Source organism: Alligator mississippiensis, chromosome 15 (assembly GCF_030867095.1).
Source record: "Alligator mississippiensis isolate rAllMis1 chromosome 15, rAllMis1, whole genome shotgun sequence".
Lineage (NCBI taxonomy): Eukaryota > Metazoa > Chordata > Crocodylia > Alligatoridae > Alligator > Alligator mississippiensis.
Window position 1 is genome coordinate 13,392,701 of NC_081838.1, and position 18,788 is coordinate 13,411,488.

The 18,788-nt window shown below is 47.4% G+C and overlaps 1 long non-coding RNA gene across 1 annotated transcript; it reads right to left on the minus strand.

The window, feature by feature from the left end:
• Nucleotides 1–11,055: 11,055 nt before the first annotated feature.
• LOC106738003 (uncharacterized) lies at nt 11,056–12,192 on the minus strand. The gene is made up of 2 exons (XR_001371803.3): nt 12,156–12,192; nt 11,056–11,600 (listed from the first exon to the last, which is right to left on the minus strand). It is a non-coding gene; the product is annotated as an uncharacterized LOC106738003 (long non-coding RNA).
• Between the last annotated feature and the right edge of the window lie 6,596 nt (nt 12,193–18,788).

Consider the following 18,788-nt stretch of genomic DNA (forward strand, 5'->3'; position numbering starts at 1 on the left):
GTGGGTGTCCGAGGCTAGATTAGAGTTGACAAGCTCTGGATTCACAATCCTGACCTCCCATCAGCTGTCTCCTCTGACAGCCCTCTCAGAGGTTTTTCCTTGTGCTGCAGGAGATGTTTCAGTCCAGCCTTTGTGATGCTTTGTCCATGGAGGAACTTTAAAGCCCTGACGTAACCTGAACAAATTTCAGGGGATTGGGCATTTAGGTCCCCTCTGCTCCATCTGACATCGGCTCTTTGTTCCCTTTCATTCAAAGTTCTCTGAGCAGAGTTTGGTCTGCACAGATCTAGTAACATGAAGGGATTTTCTAACTGAAGGAAAAATCTACAGTGATGTTGTCTGGGAGAATCGGTCCATGTTTCATCTTCAGTCACTGTTCTCAGTGTCTGTCACAGAGTTTGTAAGCATGTCGGGTACCTTTAACAAAAGTGCTGAAGGGATTGAGGAATCTGTTTCCTATTCAATGTGCAGAAAATTCAATCTAGTGAGCGAGTTGTGTGCTGTTGTAAGCTTTGCCCACCACAGGTAGTCACGACTCACTGCCGTCTATAGATGGCCTTCTGTCCAGCCTCTCATCTGCAGAGAATAGTCCAGGGCTCTTCCACCGGATACAGAAAGATGCGATTGCTTTCTGGCATCTCCTGTGAGTTTGGCATAGTATTGGGGGAGAGAACATGCCTTCCACAGGCTGTCGGTTGGAGTGAAAGGGGAGCTAGCCATTTCATTCCTAGCACAGCCTTGCTCCACTGACTGGATTGCGGTTCTTCCCCATCAGGTCTTTTTCTTACTCTGCAGGGATTATCTCATGCAATTTCTATAATGTTTGCCTCTTAGGAAGGGAGGAGAGGATTTCTAAATTAAACAGAAATACCGATTCACTCCAAGTTGCATGACTGAAATCAGAGCATTGTGAGTTGAGATTTCATTTATTTTTTCAATCGCATTTTGCAAGACTTCAGTAAAGTCTTGTAAATTGGAGCACCTGTTGAGGGATAGTTGATCTCCCGCACTTTGGTGATACATTTTTCTAGGTAGTCTGTATGTCATTGCAAAGGGAATGTGATATTTGGAACCCAGTGCCATGTGGGGTAGTCATGGTGCAATTATGTACTGTCAGTGGTAGCGTCTGTATTGAGCTGATATTCATAGGTGCATAGATGTTAGGGGATGGAAGATGTTGAGAGACCTTTCCTGAGTGGGGCTGAATTTTGGTAGGTACTCTTAATTTACTAAGTCAGTGGTTTTCAAACTGTGGTCAGTGGAACTGAGAGGGTCCACAGACTATGTCTAAGTGTCCGTTCAAGATGACTATGATCAATCAAAAATATGTGAATACCCATATTTACAATTAAAAGGGGTCTGCACTTCAGTCATAATTTCCAAAGGGGTCTGCAATTGAAAAAAAGGTTGAAATCCACTGCACTAACTAACTAAGGTTATGTCCTCACTGCTCTCTAGGGTCAAGCCTAGTGGTTGCCTTCAACAAGCTTAAGACACACAAGCTACTTCTCTCCATTATATCATGCCTTGCTGCAGTGGCAGTCGGAGACAATCAGGAGGCAGGCTGGTTCCTAGATGTACTTGTCTTGATGCGTTGTGCTTGTGCCTTTCTTGTGCTTCCAGCAAGCTACGGCTGCTTCAAGCTACTGGGAGGTGAGGTGAAAAGGAGGCTTGACCTCAGACCCAGCAGCAGGACACCTTCTGTAGTGCTGGGTAGGACTGCTGTGTTAGAATGGTGTATTTCATGGGCCCAAATACTCTTGTGAAACTGGGCTCTGGGGTCTTTGGAAATCCTTAGCTGGCATGCTGAGAGATTATGGCTAGTAATTCTCAGAGGAGGCTGGGGGTGATGGAGACTCCACCCCTATTCAATCTCACAGGCACCATATGCCTGTCCATCCAGCCCTTCAATAGCCTTTTGTGGCTACATATAGATATATATATATATATAATAGATATTTGTGGCCTACATCTCTGATGACAATTGGGATGAACCATGCTTAAAAGAGGCACCTGGTACCTGGGGATCACTATAACACATGTAAGTAAGAAACTTCCTCCTCTTTTCAAGGAGGGATTGCTCCTCTTGCTGTGGGATGTTGTGACAACATTGTTTAGACAGTGGGAAGTTATTTCCATGTTGGTTCCGAAGACCTGATTTCAGGGAAACAGACACATTGGCCAGAGCCCTCCTAGGTACAGATTCATACAGATCCACAGACTGAAATGTAGATGTGTTGCTTTCCTAAGCAGAAGACCTGTCCTCCTGCACTTAGTCCTCTTGTAATGTAATTTGTTTCCCCCAAAAGGTGGGTAAATAAACAATGTGGGGCACGGACTGGAGTCACTCTCATAATATCAGTGATGCCATCTGGGTTGGCAGCAGCTGAGCATTAGATCTTTTTCAAATTTTTATCCTCAAAAATTGCCTGACATTTCTTGACCAAAGATATTCAGAGGAAAATAATTCCTGAGACCAAACGAATGTCACTAATGTTAAGATTTATTGTTTGTCATGATCAACTTGGAGACTGGAGCAGGAAAGAGAAGATGGAGAATTGTTCTGCAGTGAAAAACTCTTTAGAGCATGTTAGAGACATTTGTTGTTCAAAGTAAATAGGAGAAGAGAGAAGACAAGTGGCTACAGATGAAAGCAGACAGAAGAGGCTTTATGCACATAAGCCACCATTACATGGAGATCAACGTAAGAGTTTGGATTTGGCCTGCTCCTTGTCGCTGCGGCTCTTACTTGGGGCACGGTGGAGGGATCTTGCAGCACTGCTTGCTCTGCTGACAGCACTGCACTGGTGGGCAGCACTTGTCCATGGGTGGGCAGCAGGGCTGCACGGGAACACAACACTGCGGCAGTTGTGGGCAGCACTGAGGCACGGGACAGATGGGCACAGGTTTCTCGATGATGCAGTTAATGGATGAGCTAGAGCCATGGCAGGACGATTCATGTCCGTGGCATCCGTGGGAAGAGGATCCGTGGTCATGGCAAGATCTGCGAGAGCACATCTTTGTGTTGTGTAGGCAAAGCTGCAAGAAATAGAGAGTGGATGAGAGCGACCTCATGGTGATGCTCACATCCCCTTCCCCTGAGGTTTGTAGGTGCCATGAGAAGATCTCTTTCTTTTGAACTTCTAAGCTAGTTTAGACTTGAACTCCTCATTTTCTGGGTGTGTGTTTAGTATTCCCAATCCCAGGTCATGGTTTCACACCAATATGGCTTTCCCCAACCAGGCGCTCCTGGCTTCTGAGGGACAGCTACTCCTAAAATGCTGAACCCTTCCCTGTGTGACCAGCTCTCCATGTTTGGATCTTTCCTTCTTCCTCTAACCCATGCCCTCCCCTCTAAGCTGTTGGCCTCCATTGTTTTCCCCCATCTCTTTTTCATATTGTCCCCACTGCTGGTCACTCATATCTGTGTGTTGTGGTTATCAAAAGACACCCACCAACAGTCAGAGCTTGGATTCAGGCAAAGCCGCAGTACTGTGCAAAAGAGAGAATCTGAACTCTAGGCAAGTATTGCCTGGAAGACCCTGCTCTGGCATGTGAGACAAATAGGAGCAGTGCAATGAGGCTTACCTTCTTCAGCAGCAAGGACCAGTGCAGAGAAGCAAAGCTGAGGGAATGAGGAGGCCTGGGTTGTGTTACGTCTCAGCTCTGTGTTCTTGGGCAACCCTGGCACAGGATGCAGTCTGTCTGACTCACAAAGTACTCACCCCCCCTCCCTCCCTCCTCTGCCTAAACAAAACTGATTAAGATGCAGTGGGGGACACACCTAAGACCCTCAGGATAAGGGTGACGAGAGTGAACCAACTGCCCTAGGTCTCATTTACATCCGAGATGGAACCAGATGACCATTCATTTACATGAGAGATGGAGAACAGAAAGCCTGAAGCAGAAACTGCAGTGAATTCTGGGACCAGAGAAGCAGGGGAGCACTGCATGATGGGGAATCTGTGCTTCAAATGTTAATCAACCCATGTTCACACACACCCAGCTCAGCATTTATCAGACCAGTTCTAATCTGGATTTACTAAGGACTTTTCCCCCCCAGACACACACACACCTCTAAGTTTAATAGGCATCTCAGGCCGTGCATTCCCTGGTCCCACTATGGGAGGCCTATTTAAACTTGATTGACTAAAACTCGGTTGCCGGGTTAGGGAATGCTGAGGCAAGAGACCGAGTCAGAGGGGGTATGGGCAACATTTGAACAATGGTTAAGGGTTCATCGCAACGTCCAGCCCATTGGAACCCTAATCACAGGTGTTGTCATACTTTTCCCGAGACAACTGGTGGGAGTCCTCTCCACAAAAGGTTATGAACACCCCAATAATTGCTTTAAGTCTGTTAAAAGGCTATAGTAAAATCTGGAAAAGTCATGCTAAGCTGAGGCTTGGGCACAGCAAGTGAAAATCCAAAATCCTGATGCTGCAAGCTATCTATTGTTTCTGAAGAAACCATGAGATATCCCATCAGTATATCTGTCATCCATAGGAATCTCAAGCTGGCTCCCAAGTATTTGGTTCTTTAGTGTTTCCTGACTATCAATCAGTTTCCTGAGATGTTTCAAACCAGATAACCCCTTGTCAATAGAAAAGACAATGATTTACACAATTAAGGATGCTTTGAAGCAGCTGAACTGAGGGTATAAAAATCTGTAAAAAGTGTGTGTGCTTCAAGAAGAAGAAGAAGGAAGAGAAGAAGAAAACTCCTGTGCTGACACCATCCCCTGTCGTTCTTGGGACGCTGGAAGAACAGATCATCTCTCTCTTCAAGGATTGTGCTACGGACTGTGCCTGTCAGCTTTGCAGCCTGAGTATCTTGGACTAGGTGAGATCCCAGCGCTCTCTCTCTCTCTCTCTTCTCTCTAGGCATAAACTTCTGAACCTGAACTGTATTAGTTAAGCTTGAGCTAAGTTTCCCCGAATACTTAGTGAAACCAGGGTAGTATTGTCATTGTTTGTGTTTGTTTTTCTTTTGCATGTCTATTACTACTAGTACTATTATATATTTCATATGCTTAGCAATAAATAACTTTTATAGTCAAACTGGTAGTAATTGGGTATATTTTTCCTTCTCTGCTTCTCTTTCCTCCTGTGCTCTGCAGCAATGCTTCTTTTACCTAGGCTAAAGATCCCTGTGAAGCCAAAAAATATTGTGGGGTCTGCTCATCAAGAGGCCAAAGATTGGGACGTGCTGAGTTTGAAACACATAAGGGGATCAGCTTGTACAGGCTGATTAACCGAGTTTGACTCAGACGTGCCCTCATGAACTGAATGCTGGCCCATGAGGGTGTCAGCTGGACACCCAGCCAGATTCAGAGGGATTCTGTTCACCTGTGTGCTTGTGTCTGACTGCATTTTATTGTTGCTCTTATGAACTGATTCTTGGCATATGAGGGTGTCAGCCTGTCCATGCTGATCAGCCCAGCCAGGTCAGGCGTGTCACATTAATTTGTGTGTGTTTGTGTGTATGACTGATTTGGTGACTGGAGGAACCCAGTCCCATTGAAACTGAGTCCTGCAAGATAGCTTCACTGGGGGTGAGGGCTTGTAGAAGGGAGAGATACAGCTCCGTATAGTAACACAAGCAGCACATTGACAGAATCACCAAGACCCTAGAAACTATCCCTAATAAATGAGCACACCCCAAAGTAATGGGCAAATCTGGTAACAGTTGGGGAGACCTCTTATACAGGTCCAGACTCTTGCTGCAGGAAATGAGGCACCCCGGCAAAGGTCACTAAATTCCTTGTGCACCCCTTCTCATGTGTCCATTTTCCTCCATTCTTCTTTGACTCATGCTTTATAATGTAATGATTTTGTCCCTGTGGAGCTGAAAAGCCAGTTATTTCTCTTATCAGGACATCAGGTGGTGTGTCTGCCCATGTGGCCACATGGAGCAGAGCTGTTGTTAAGGGACGGTGATGACTACTTTTGGCATGTTCAGCCCTTTAACCTTGTGGCATCCTAATATTATGTCAGTTATTATAATATCACAGGGAAGTGTAATTACCAGTTGAAGCTCCTACAACTGGTAATTCAGGATGGGAAGTGTAGTTGGTTTGCTGGAGGGCACTCAGGGAGTAGATGTCAGAGGCTAGATTAGAGCTGGGAAGTTTCAAATTTGCAATCTTGACCTCCCTTCAGCAGACTCCTCTGTCAACCCTCTTAGGGTTTTTTTCCTGTGCTGCAGGAGTTGTGTCAGTCCAGCCTTTGTGATGCTTTATCCATGGAGGAACTTTGAAGCCCTGAAGGGGCACCCATGGATTTCAGGGGTTTGGGTGTCTGCACAGATCTAGTAATGTCGAGGGATTTTCTAATTGAAAGGCAAATCTACACTGATGTTGCCTGGGACGATCGGTGCATTTTTCAACCTCAGTCACTGTTCTCAGTATCTAACACTAGGGTTGTAAGCATGTTGGGTACCTTTAGCAGAAGTGCTGAAGCTATTGAGGAAGCGGTTTCCTATTCAATGTCTGGAGAATTCAACCAAGTGAGTTAGGTGCTCTTGTAAACTTTGCCGACCACAGGTATAATTAAGGACAACAAAAAGTCCTTCTTCAGCTATATAGGGAGCAAAAGGATGGCACAGGATAGCATAGGACCCCTACAGAACAAACTAGGGCAATTGGTGACAGAGAGGGGGGACAAAGCTGAGCTCTTCAATGAGTTCTTTGCATCTGTATTCCTAGACACAGACCAAGACAGATCTCCCAGTTGGATCACAGATTGACACAGGAGGGACACCAGCCCAGTATCATACAAGCGCCACTGGCATAGCTGTTTGAGCACTCATGGTGCTCCGGTCAGGTCCCAGAGGACTGGAAAAGGGCCAATGTGGTCCCTATTTTCAAGAAGGGGAAAAGGGACGAACCAGGAACCTATAGGCCAGTTGGCAAATTGGCTTAGGGGTCAAGCCCAGAGATTGGTGGTGAACGGGTTGATATCGACCTGGAAGGAGGAGGGCAGCGGAGTCCCACAAGGCTCAGTCCCTGGACCGGTGCTATTCAATGTCTTCATCAGTGACTTGGATGAGGGCGTGGAGAGCACCCTGTCCAAGTTCACAGATGATACCAAATTATGGGGCAAAGTTAACACACCAGAGGGTAGGGAATGGATCCAGGCAGATCTGGACAGGTTGGAAAATTGGGCAGAGTGAAATAGGATGTAGTTCAACAAAGACAAGTGCAAAGTGCTGCACCTGGGCAAAAAGAGCCACCAACACACTTACAGGCTGAGGGAACAACCTTCTCAGCAGCACAGCAGCGGAAAGGGATCTTGGAGTCATAGTTGACTCCAAGATAAACGTGAGTCGTCAATGTGATGAAGTAATCAACAAGGCTAACAGCACTTTATCATGCGTTAGCAGATGCATGATGAACAGGTCCAGGGAGGTGATGCTTCCCCTCTATGCAGCACTGGTCAGGCCGCAGTTGCAGTACCGCATCCAGTTTTGGGCTCCGCACTTCAAGAGGGATGCAGGGAATCTGGAGAGGGTTCAGAGGAGGCCACTCCTATGGTCAGAGGCCTGCAGGCAAGGCCCTACGAGGAGAGACTGAGGAACCTAGATCTCTTCAGCTTTTGCAAGAGAAGGCTGAGAGGTCATCTTGTGGCTGCCTATAAATTCACCTGGGGACGGCAGCAGGGAATAGGAGATGCTCTATTTACTAGGGCACCCCCTGGAGGAACTAGGAACAATGGCCACAAATTGAAGGATGTGCGGGCCAGGAGCGATCTGGGCCCTTTTGTGCACGCGGGCCGTGGCCAGCAGCCTGGGCACGCGGGGTCGGAGAGGACCAGAGGCGAGCTAGAATTAGTCATGGACGTGTAGTGGTTGATTTAAAGATTGTTTACTTACACCAAAGGTGGTCGTGGTGTAGGCAGGACAGTTTTCCAGGTACAGCTCCGCTTAAATCCTCGTTAGAGGACTACGACAAATTCATTCTTTCCCACGGAGTTGTTGACGCTCCGTGGGTTCGGTAGTTTCTTGTACAGGAAGGGATACGTCTAGGAATCTATCGGCGACAGGGAGAGGCCAGAGGTTGTTCAGGCCTCTGTTGCCTTTTAAGAAATGCGTTGGGTCCGTGAGGATCCGCAGAGCTTAGAGATCTTCACACAGCCTGAAGTCTCCTCCTGGTGTTTGTGAAGTCCTCCAATTTTCCTCCCTCTCCAACTTGGGCGGAAACCACCCAAGCTCTTTATACGGCTAGCAAGCCAATCTTTAGCTGCCACGTGTGCATATTTTAGAACTGGCCAATAATGTGGCTCGAATTCTCATACAAATGGCGGGAACTCTTTGCACTGAGCATTTCTTAGATGCAAAAGAAATGCACCATGCAAAGAAAGCTTCAAATTGGCGGGAAATTCTCCGTTGCACCAGGGTTCTCTTCTGCAGCAGAAAACTCCACCGTGCAAAGAAGCTGCAATTTAGCAGGAAAATAATTTAGCAGTGCCGAAGCACACACAAACAAAAAATCACAACTTTGGGTTGTGACAAAGGAGAGCAGATTTAGGTTGGACATTAGAAAGAACTTCACAGTTAGAGTGGCCAAAATCTGGAATAGGCTTCCAAGGGAGGTGATCCTCTCCCCTACCCTGGGAGTCTTCAAGAGGAGACTGGACAAGCACCTAGCTGGGGTCATCTGACCTCAGTGCTCTTTCCTGCCCAGGGTACAGGTTTGGACTCGATGACCTACAGAGGTCCCTTCCAACCCTGACATCTATGAATCTAGATAGCAATTCACTGCCATCTAGATGGCTTTCTGTCCAGGCTCTCATCTACAGAGAACCGTCCAGGGCTGTTCTACAGGCTACAGAAAGATGCAATTGCTTTCCTGTGAGTTTGGCATAGTGTTGGGGGAGAGAACATGCCTTCCACAGGCTGTTGGTAGGAGTGAAAGGGGAGCTAGCCATTTCGTGCCTAGCACAGCCTTGCTTCATTGACTGGACTGTGGTTCTTCCCCATCTTTTTCTTACTGTGCAGGGATTGTCTAGTGCAGTTTCTCTAATATTTGCCCCATAACACAGGAGGAGAGGATTTCTGAATTATACTTAAACACTGGTTCCCTCCAAGTCACATGACTCTGAGATTGAAACAGGGCACTGTGAGTTGAGATTTTGGTGTTTTCCTCAATGCCATTTTACAAGTGTAACCCTAGCCACAGTGCTACCCACGGCCACGTCCGGATTTAGGGTCCTGGGGTGTCAAATAGCCTCAGTCAAGCTCCCAGCTCATAAGGCAGGAGGTTTCCCCACACACTGGAGTACATACAGTCTAATTATTTACACAGTTTATTATTTACAAAACAGTCAACCTATGAATGAGGTTAATAGCAGACAGGATATCAATAAATGAATTGCCAATGGCAGGTATCAACGAACTAAAACACTCTGTACAAACAGAATCAAAAGCACCCTCAGTACAGCTCCCCAGCTTAACACCTGAGACTCCAGTGAGCAGGAGCACACCGGGTTAACAAGACATCGGCTTTCCTTTTCGCTGGCAGCACAATACCCGTGGCTGGTGCTGCTGGTTCAGAAAGTCCTGCTCTCTGCTCATGGGGGAGAGCAGCTCTCCTTTGCTCCAGCTGCCTGTGGTATCTGCAAAAAAACACACAGTCTCCTTCCCCCAAATGCACCTTTCTCCAATTCCCAGACACAGCCCCTTGTGCTGATAACTGAAACAACCCTGGGTTTATCATCCACCCGGCCCCAGGCTGGTTCTCAGTTAACTCTCCCCCACAGCCTTCCCAGATCAACACCCTACCCTCCCAGGCAAGTCTACTTTACCACACTTTTTCCTCCACACGGGTCCCTCTGCCTCACAAAGGGAAAAAGGAAACCAGGTTGTCTTCTACCCATCACTAAAGGCAGGTTCACTTCACCGGCAGGCTGCAGGGTGGTTCCTCCCCGAGCGCTGTAGTCCTGGGCCCCTTCCCTTCTCGGAGCCTGGCTGAGTCCCCAGAGCTGAGCTCCCTTCCCTCTCCTGGTTCAGGAGCCAAGCAAAAGCATGCATATGCTCCTGCAAGCAACAACTTTCTGCAAACTTTTCTGCTCTACCTTTGCAGGAATCCTGGGCCCTGCTGCCAATCCAGCAGCAGCTGTTACACAAGACTTTAGTTAAATCTTCTAATCGGAGCTTCTGTTGAGGGATTTTTGATCTTTAGCCATTTGTCAATAATTTTTTTTCAAGTTGACTGAATGTCATTGCTACAGGAAGTGTAATGTTTGGATCCCAGTGCCATGGTGGGTTGTCATACTGCAATTCTGTATGGTTCACGGTAGTGTTTGTATTGGGCTCCTGTTGAGATGTCTTTCCTGAGTGGGGCTATGTTGTGCTAGGCACTCACAATTCACTAAGATAGTGGCTTGCCAGGGGGTCCACAGACTATGTCTAAGGGCTCTGTGCAAGATGATTATGATTAATCAATGGCACGTTAATACCCACACTAACAATTCAAAGATAGCCATACCTGCATTTGAAATATCCACTGGGGTCCAGAAATGAAAAATGGTTGAAATCCACTGCACTATGTAATGAAGGTTATGTCCACACTGCTATCTAGGATCAACCCTAGGAGTTGCCCTCAACAAGCTCAAGCCATGCAAGCCCCTTTCCTGCCATCATATCATGCCTTGATGTAGAGGCAGACAAAGAGACAAGCCGGAGGCAGGCTGGCTCTTAGATGTACTTGCCTTGAGGCACTAGTGTGTGGGAATCAGGGTGCCCAGAGCTTGGTTGGGTTAACATGGTTGACTGTAATAAAAGGCAGCAGTTGAAGGAAATGTGGTGCACATGGGCCAGCCACCAGGAAGATGCATGTTTGGGATGGTTTGGGCTTGAGCATAATGTCAATGGTGCCATCTGGGTTGGCAGAAGCTGAGCATTTGATCTTTTACATATTTTTATCCACAAAATTTGCCTAGCAACAAAACCACACCTACCCCCATGAACACTGGAGGAAAATAGATTGAGAACAGAGCAAAAATCCTGACATTTCCTGACCAAAAGATTCAGAGGAAAATAAATCCCGAGACCAAATGAATATCACTAATGTTAAGATTTATTGTTTGTCATTATCAGCTTTGAGACTGGAGCAGGAAAGAGAAGATGGACATTATTCCCAGGAAAAGAATTGTTCTGCAGTGGAAGACTCTTTAGAGCATTTTAGAGATGTTTGTTGTTAAAAGTAAATAGGAAAAGAGAGAAGAGAAATGGGAAGCAAACAGAAGAGGCTTTTGGCACATAAGCCACCATTACACGGAGATGAATGTAAGAGTTTGGATTTGGCTCACTCCTTGTCACTGTGGCTCTTACTTGGGGCACTGTGGAGGGATCTTGCAGCACTGCTTGGTCTGCTGACAGCACTGCACGGGTGGGCAGCATTGCTGCACGGGGACACAACACTGCGGCAGTTGTGGGCAGCACTGGGGCACGGGACAGACAGGCACAGGTTCCTCGATGACGCAGTTAATGGATGAGCTAGAGCCGTGGCAGGACGATTCATGACTGTGGCATCCATGGGAAGAGGATCCGTGGTCGTGGCAAGATCTGCGAGAACACATCTTTGTGTTGTGAAGGCAAAGCTGCAAGAGATGGAGAGCAGGTGAGAGGGACCCTAAGATGATACAGACCTCCTTCCCCTCAGGTTTGTAGGTGCCATGAGAAGATCTGTTTCTTTTGAACTTCTAACCTAGTTTAGACTTGACCTCCTTGTTTGCTTGGAAATTGTTTAGTATTCCCAATCCCAGGTCATGGTTTCACACCAACTTTGAATTTCCCCAGCGAGGCGGTCCTGGCTTCTGAGTGACCAGTTTCTCCTAAAACATGGAAACCTTCCTTGTCCCTCCAGCCTTCCAGTTTGTCTGTAATTTTCCTTCTCCCTCCATCCCATGCCCTCCACGCTAGCTGTTGGCCTCCAGGGTCTCCCCTACGCTTTTTCTTTTTTTCTGTCCTCTGCTGCTCTGTCATAATCCCTTTTTGTGGTTATCCAAAGTTGCCAACCAACAGCCAGAGTGTGGGTTCAGGCAAAGCCACAGTACAGAGCAAAAGAGAGAGTCTGGCCTCTTGTCTGGCAAGGATTGCATGGGAGACCCTGCCCCGGCATGTGAGACAAACAGAAGGAGTGCAGTGAGGCTTACCTTCTTCAGCAGCAAGGACCAGTGCAGGGAAGCAAAGCTGAGGGAATGAGGAGGCCTGGGTTGGGGAGACCTTTTATACAGGTCCAGGCTCTTGCTGCAGGAAATGAGGCACCCCTGGAAATGGTGACTAAATTCCTTGTCCACCTCTTCTCGTGCATCTATCTTCCTGCAGTCCCCTTTGACTCATACTTTATGAGATAAGAATTTCAACCTGGTGCTGATGAAGAGTAAATTACTTCCTTTATTGGGACTTCAAGTGGCGTGTCTGCCCACGCGGCCCCATGGCAGTGACGTTATGGGGCAATGACGACTTGTAGTGGTGTGCTCGGCCCTTCATCCTCGTGGCATCCTAATATTATATCGGTCATTGTAATATCACGGGGAAGTGTAATTACCAGCTGTAGCTCCTACAACTGGTTGTTCAGGATGGGAAATATAGTTGGTTCACTGGAGGGTTCCCAGGGAGTGGATGTCAGAGGCTAGATTAGAACTGAGATGATCCAGATTTGCAATCCTGACCTCTCTTCAGCAGAATCCTCTGCCAATCCTCTCAGGAGTATTTTCCTATGCTACAGGATTTTTTTTTAGTCCAGCCTTTGTAGTGCTCTGTCCATGGAGAAACCTTGAAGCGCTGAAGGGGCACCCACAGATTTCCAGGGTTTGGGTGTCTAGGTTCCAACTGCTCTATCTGACACTGGCTCTTTGTTTCCTGTCAATGGAGCTTCTCTGAGGCAGAGTTTGGTGTGCACAGATTGGGTAAGGTCGAGGGATTCTCGAACTGAAGGAGAAGTCTGTGGTGATGCTGTCTGGGAGAATTGGTGCATTTTTCATTCTTAGTCACTGTTGCCAGTACCTATCATTGAGTTTGTAAGCATGTTGGTTACCTTTACGAGAAGCACAGCCTTGCTCCGTTGTCTGGCCTGAAGTTCTTCCCTCATCTTTTTATTACCCTGTGGTGGACCAGTGGGGGGAGCTCCTGCATTGAGCCTCCCACCTCACCATGCCCATCCACCTTCCAGACTCCACTTGTCTCTCCAGGGGCGCCTAAGCCCTGGCAGACCCCCTTTCAAGCCCCACCGCAGAGTCCGGGGGTAACGTGTGCTGCCATCACCCCGAGAAGGGACTTTCTGGGTCCTGTGAACTTGGGGAAACACAGACCTAATAGTCCTATGGGTACTTGACCCAATACAAGAACTTGGGGCACTTCCCCAAATCGGGGGCCAAAAAAGATAGTCTCCCTTAGTCCGCAGACCCAAGGGGCCTCCTAGGCATAATTAGACCCACCCCTCAATAAGTCTCCCACACTAGGTACAAAGGAGGTCTGTATTGGTTACAGAGGGTAGGATTAGAATAGGGTGCAGGGTAGAGCAGTATCAGAGAAATCCCATAAAGCAAACTCCTGTAGTTGGGGTAGCCTTTGATCTCGCATCTGAGTTATTGCAAGCTATATATCTAGGTGGATCTCAGCTTACTCACAAGTATCATCCAGAGGCTGTTGGAGATTGCCTCTGGAGGTAAGCAGTTCCTCAATCATGAGTTTTGAGAGATAGAGCCAGTTTCAGATGGTACAGCTCTTCTTTGTTCCTGAGTATCCCTCATGGCTGCTGCCCCTGTCCTCCTGGGCAGTTGTTAGCTTATATAGCCCTGTCACCTCATTTACCCGGTCCAATGGAGGCCAGCACCTGTTGGCTGTCAGCCAACCAATTTGAAATACATCACTAGTTGCCGGGCAGACTGTAGCCCACCAGGAAGGAAGCCCCTCACCCAGGTATGTGATGCCAGTCACGTAGGCAGAGGGAGCAGGTTTCCCCACTCCCTCAGGAATGTATCCAGCTCAGGTTACCCAAAGAGATAGGGTAAAGTTATGTATCCTCTGCTGGGCCCATCCTAATCACAATTGTCATATAGCAGAGTTTTTGGGGAAGAAACAAAGGTGGCTTTCTGCCACATACCCTGCAGGGATTGTCTAGTGCAGTTTCTCTAATTTTTGCCCCCTAGCAGAAGAGGAGAGGATTTCTGAATTATACTTAAATGCTGATTCATTCTGAGTCACATGACTCTGAGACTGGAACAGGGCACTGTGAGTTGAGATTCTCTTTTCCTGAATGCCATTTCACAAGGCTTTCAGTAAATCTTCTAAACAGAGCTCCCGTTGAGGGATATTTTCTCTTCCGGCATTTGTCAATAATTATTTTTTCAGGTTGACTGAATGTCATTGCTACAGGAAGTGTAATGTGTGGCTCCCAGTGCCATGATGAGCAATCATACTGTAATACTGTACGGTTCACGGTAGTGTTTGTAATGAGTTCCTGTTGAGATGTCTTGCCTGAGTGAGGCTATGTTGTGCTAGGCACGCTCGGTTCACTAAGACAGTGGTATTCAACCTGTGGTTCATGAACCCCAGGGGGTTCATAGCCTATGTCTAAGGGCTCCATGCATGATGACTGTGGTCAATCAATGGCACGTGAATATGAAGATTTACAATTCAAAGGTGTCTGCACCTGCATTCAAAATATCCAAAGGGGTCTGATAGGAAAAATGGTTGAAAGCAACTGCACTAAGTAACCATGGTTATGTGCACACTGCTATCTAGAGTCAAGCGCAGGAGTTGCCCTCAAGAAGCCCAGGTGACACGAGCCCTTTCTCACCATCAGATCATGCCTTGTTGCAGCAGCAGACAGAGAGACATGCAGGAGGCAGGCTGGCTCCTAGATGTACTTGCCTTGAGGCAGTAGTGTGTGGGAATCAGGGTGCCCAGAGCTTGGTTGTGCTCCCATCGTTGACTGTAATAACAGGCAGCAGTTGAAGGAAATGCGATGCACATGGGTCAACTGCTGGGAAAAGGCCTGTATGGGACTGTTTGTGCTTGAAGGTTTCCTTTGCTTTCAGCCGGCCCTGGCCATGTCAGACCCCTGGGAGGTGAGGTGAAGAGGAGGCTTGACTTCACACCCCAAAGATCAGGAGACTTTTTGTGGGGCTGGGCAGGACTGCTGCTGGGGTGATGACACCAGTGTGTTTGAATGGTGTGATGGACCCAAATGGTGTAATGGACCCAAATGGTGTGAATGGTTTCATGAACACAAACATCCTTGTGCACATGGGCCCATGGCCTCAGGGACTTTGGAAATCCTGAGCTGGCATGCTGACAGATTATGGCTAGCAATCCTCGGAGGAGGCTGGGGGGTGATGGAGACTCCTCTCCTACTGAATGGCACAGGGAACTGGTGGCTCTTTCCATCCAGCCCGTCAATAGCTTGATATTTGTCGTCTGCAGCTCTGGTCATAACTGGGATGAACAATGCTTAAGAGAGGCATCTGGTACCTGGGTATCACTACAACACATGTAAGGAAGAAACTTCCTCCTCTTCCATGGGGGGAGAGCTACTCATGCTGTGGGATGTTGAGACAACATTGTTCAGACAGTGGGAAGTTATTTCCATGTTGATTCTGAAGACCTGATTACAGGGAAACAGACTTATTGGCCAGAGTCCTCCTAGGGACAGATTCATACAGATCCAGAGACTGAAATGTAGATGTGTTGCTTTGCTAAGGAGAAGATCTGTCCTCTTGTACTTAGTTCTCTTGTAATGTGAATTTTTTTCCAAATAGGGTGATAAATAAACTCGGTGGGCCAGTTCCTGTGGTAGTATGAACTGGAGTCACTCACGTAATGTCAGTGGTGCCATCTGGGCTGGCAGAAGCTGAGCATTTGATCTTTTTCAGATTTTTCTCCTCTAAATTTGCCTAGCACCAAAACCACACCTACCCCCATGAACACTGGAGGAAAATAGATTGAGAACAGAGCAAAAATCCTGACATTTCCTGACCAAAAGATTCAGAGGAAAATAAATCCCGAGACCAAACGAATGTCACTAATGTTAAGATTTATTGTTTGTCATGATCAACTTGGAGACTGGAGCAGGAAAGAGAAGATGGACATTATTCCCAGGAAAAGAATTGTTCTGGAGTGGAAGACTCTTTAGAGCATTTTAGAGATGTTTGTTGTTAAAAGTAAATAGGAAAAGAGAGAAGAGAAATGGCAAGCAAACAGAAGAGGCTTTTGGCACATAAGCCACCATTACATGGAGATGAACGTAGGAGTTTGGATTTGGCTCGCTCCTTGTCACTGTGGCTCTTACTTGGGGCACTGTGGAGGGATCTTGCAGCACTGCTTGGTCTGCTGACAGCACTGCACGGGTGGGCAGCATTGCTGCACGGGGACACAACACTGCGGCAGTTGTGGGCAGCACTGGGGCACGGGACAGACAGGCACAGGTTCCTCGATGACGCAGTTAATGGATGAGCTAGAGTCATGGCAGGATGATTCATGACTGTGGCATCCATGGGAAGAGGATCCGTGATCGTGGCAAGAACTGCGAGAGCACATCTCTGTGTTGTGTAGGCAAAGCTGCAAGAAACAGACAGTGGGTGAGAGGCACCCCAAGGGGATGCACAGATCTCCTTCCCCTGAGGTTTGTAGGTGTCACAAGAAGATCTGTTTCTTCTGAATTTCTAACCTAGTTTAGACTTAAACTCCTCATTTTCTTGGGAATTGTTTAATATTCTCTATCCCAGGTTGTGGTTTCACATCAACCTTGAATTACCCCAGACATGTGCTTGTGGCTTCTGAGTGACCAGTTACTCCTAAAACATTGAAACTTTCCTTGTCCCTCCAGCCTTCCAGTTTGTCTGTAATTTTCATTCTCCCTCCATCCCATGCCCTCCACCCCTAGCTGTTGGCCTCCAGGGTCTCCCCTACTCTTTTTCTTGTTTCCTGTCCTCTGCTGCTCTGTCATAATCCCTTTTTGTGGTTATCCAAAGTTGCCAACCAACAGCCAGAGTGTGGGTTCAGGCAAAGCCACAGTACAGAGCAAAAGAGAGAGTCTGGCCTCTTGTCTGGCAAGGATTGCATGGGAGACCCTGCCCCGGCATGTGAGACAAACAGAAGGAGTGCAATGAGGCTTACCTTCTTCAGCAGCAAGGACCAGTGCAGGGAAGCAAAGCTGAGGGAATGAGGAAGCCTGGGTTGGGGAGACCTTTTATACAGGTCCAGGCTCTTGCTGCAGGAAATGAGGCACCCCTGGAAATGGTGACTAAATTCCTTGTCCACCTCTTCTCATGTGTCCATCTTCCTACAGTCCCCTTTTACTCATACTTTATGATATAAGAATTTCAATCTGGTGCTAATGAAGAGCAAATTATTTCTCTTATCAGGACATCAGGTGGCGTGTCTGCCCATGCGGCCATGTGGAGCAGAGCTGTTGTTATGGGGCAGAGATGATTTCTAGTGGTGTGCTCAGCCCTTCAACCTTGTGGCATCCTAATATTATGTCGGTCATTATAATAACACAGAGACGTGTAATTATCAGCTGGATCTCCTACAACTGGTAGTTTGGGATGCGAAGTGTTGTTGGTTTGCTGGAGGGTGCCCAGGGAGTGGATGTCAGAGGCTAGAGGAGAGCTGAGAAACATCGAATATGCAATCCTGACCTCCCTGCAGCAGACTCCTCTGTCAACCATCTAATGGGTTTTCATCTGCTGCAGGAGTTGTTTCAGTCCAGCCTTTGTGATGGTTTGTCCCTGGAGGAACTTTTAAGTCCTGAAGGGACCCCCACAGATTTCCAGGGTTTGGGTGTTTAGGTCCCATCTACTCCATCTGACATTGGCTCTTTGTTCCCTGTCGATGGAGATACTCTAAGGCAGAGTTTGGTCTGCACAGAGCTAGTAACATCAAGGGATTTTCTAACTGAAGGGCAAATCTGCGGTGATATTGTCTATAAATATTGGTCCATGTTTCATCCTCAGTCACTGTTCTCATTATCTGTCACGGGGTTTGTAAGCACTTTTGGGTACCTTTAGCAGAGGTGCTGAAAGGATTGAGGAAGCTGTTTCCTATTCAATGTTCGGAGAATTCAACCAAGTGAGTTAGGTGCTCTTGGAAATTTTGGCAACCACAGGTAGTGACGCACTGCCATCTAGATGGCCTTCTGTCCAGGCTCTAGTCTTCAGGGAATCGTCCAGGGCTGTTCTACAGGCTCCAGAAAGATGCGATTGCTTTCTGGCATCTCTTGTGAGTTTGTCATCGTGTTGGGGAGAGAACATGCCTGCCACAGGCTGTCGGTTGGAGTGAAAGGGGAGCTAGCGATTTTGTGCCTAGCAAAGCCTTGCTCAGTCGGCTGTACTGCGGTCCTTCCCCATTTTTTTCTTACCCTGCAGGGATTGTGTAGTGCAGTTTCTCTAATATTTGCCCCCTAGCATGGGAGGAGGATTTCTGCATTATACTTAAATGCTGATTCACTCTGAGTCACATGCCTCCAAGACTGGAACAGGGCACTGTGAGTTGAGATTCTCTCTTTTCCTCAATGCCATTTCATAAGGCTTTAGTTAACTCTTCTAAACAGAGCTCCCGTTGAGGGATAGTTTATCTTCTGCCTTTTGTGAATAATTATTTTTTCGGGTTGACTGAATGTCATTGCTACAGGAAGTGTAACGTTTGGCTCCCAGTGCCATGGTGGGCCGTCATACTGCAAAACTGTATGGTTTGCAGTAGTGTTTGTATTGAGCTCCTGTTGAGATGTCTTGCCTGAGTGGGGCTATGTTGTGCTCTGCACGCACGATTCACTAACATAGTGG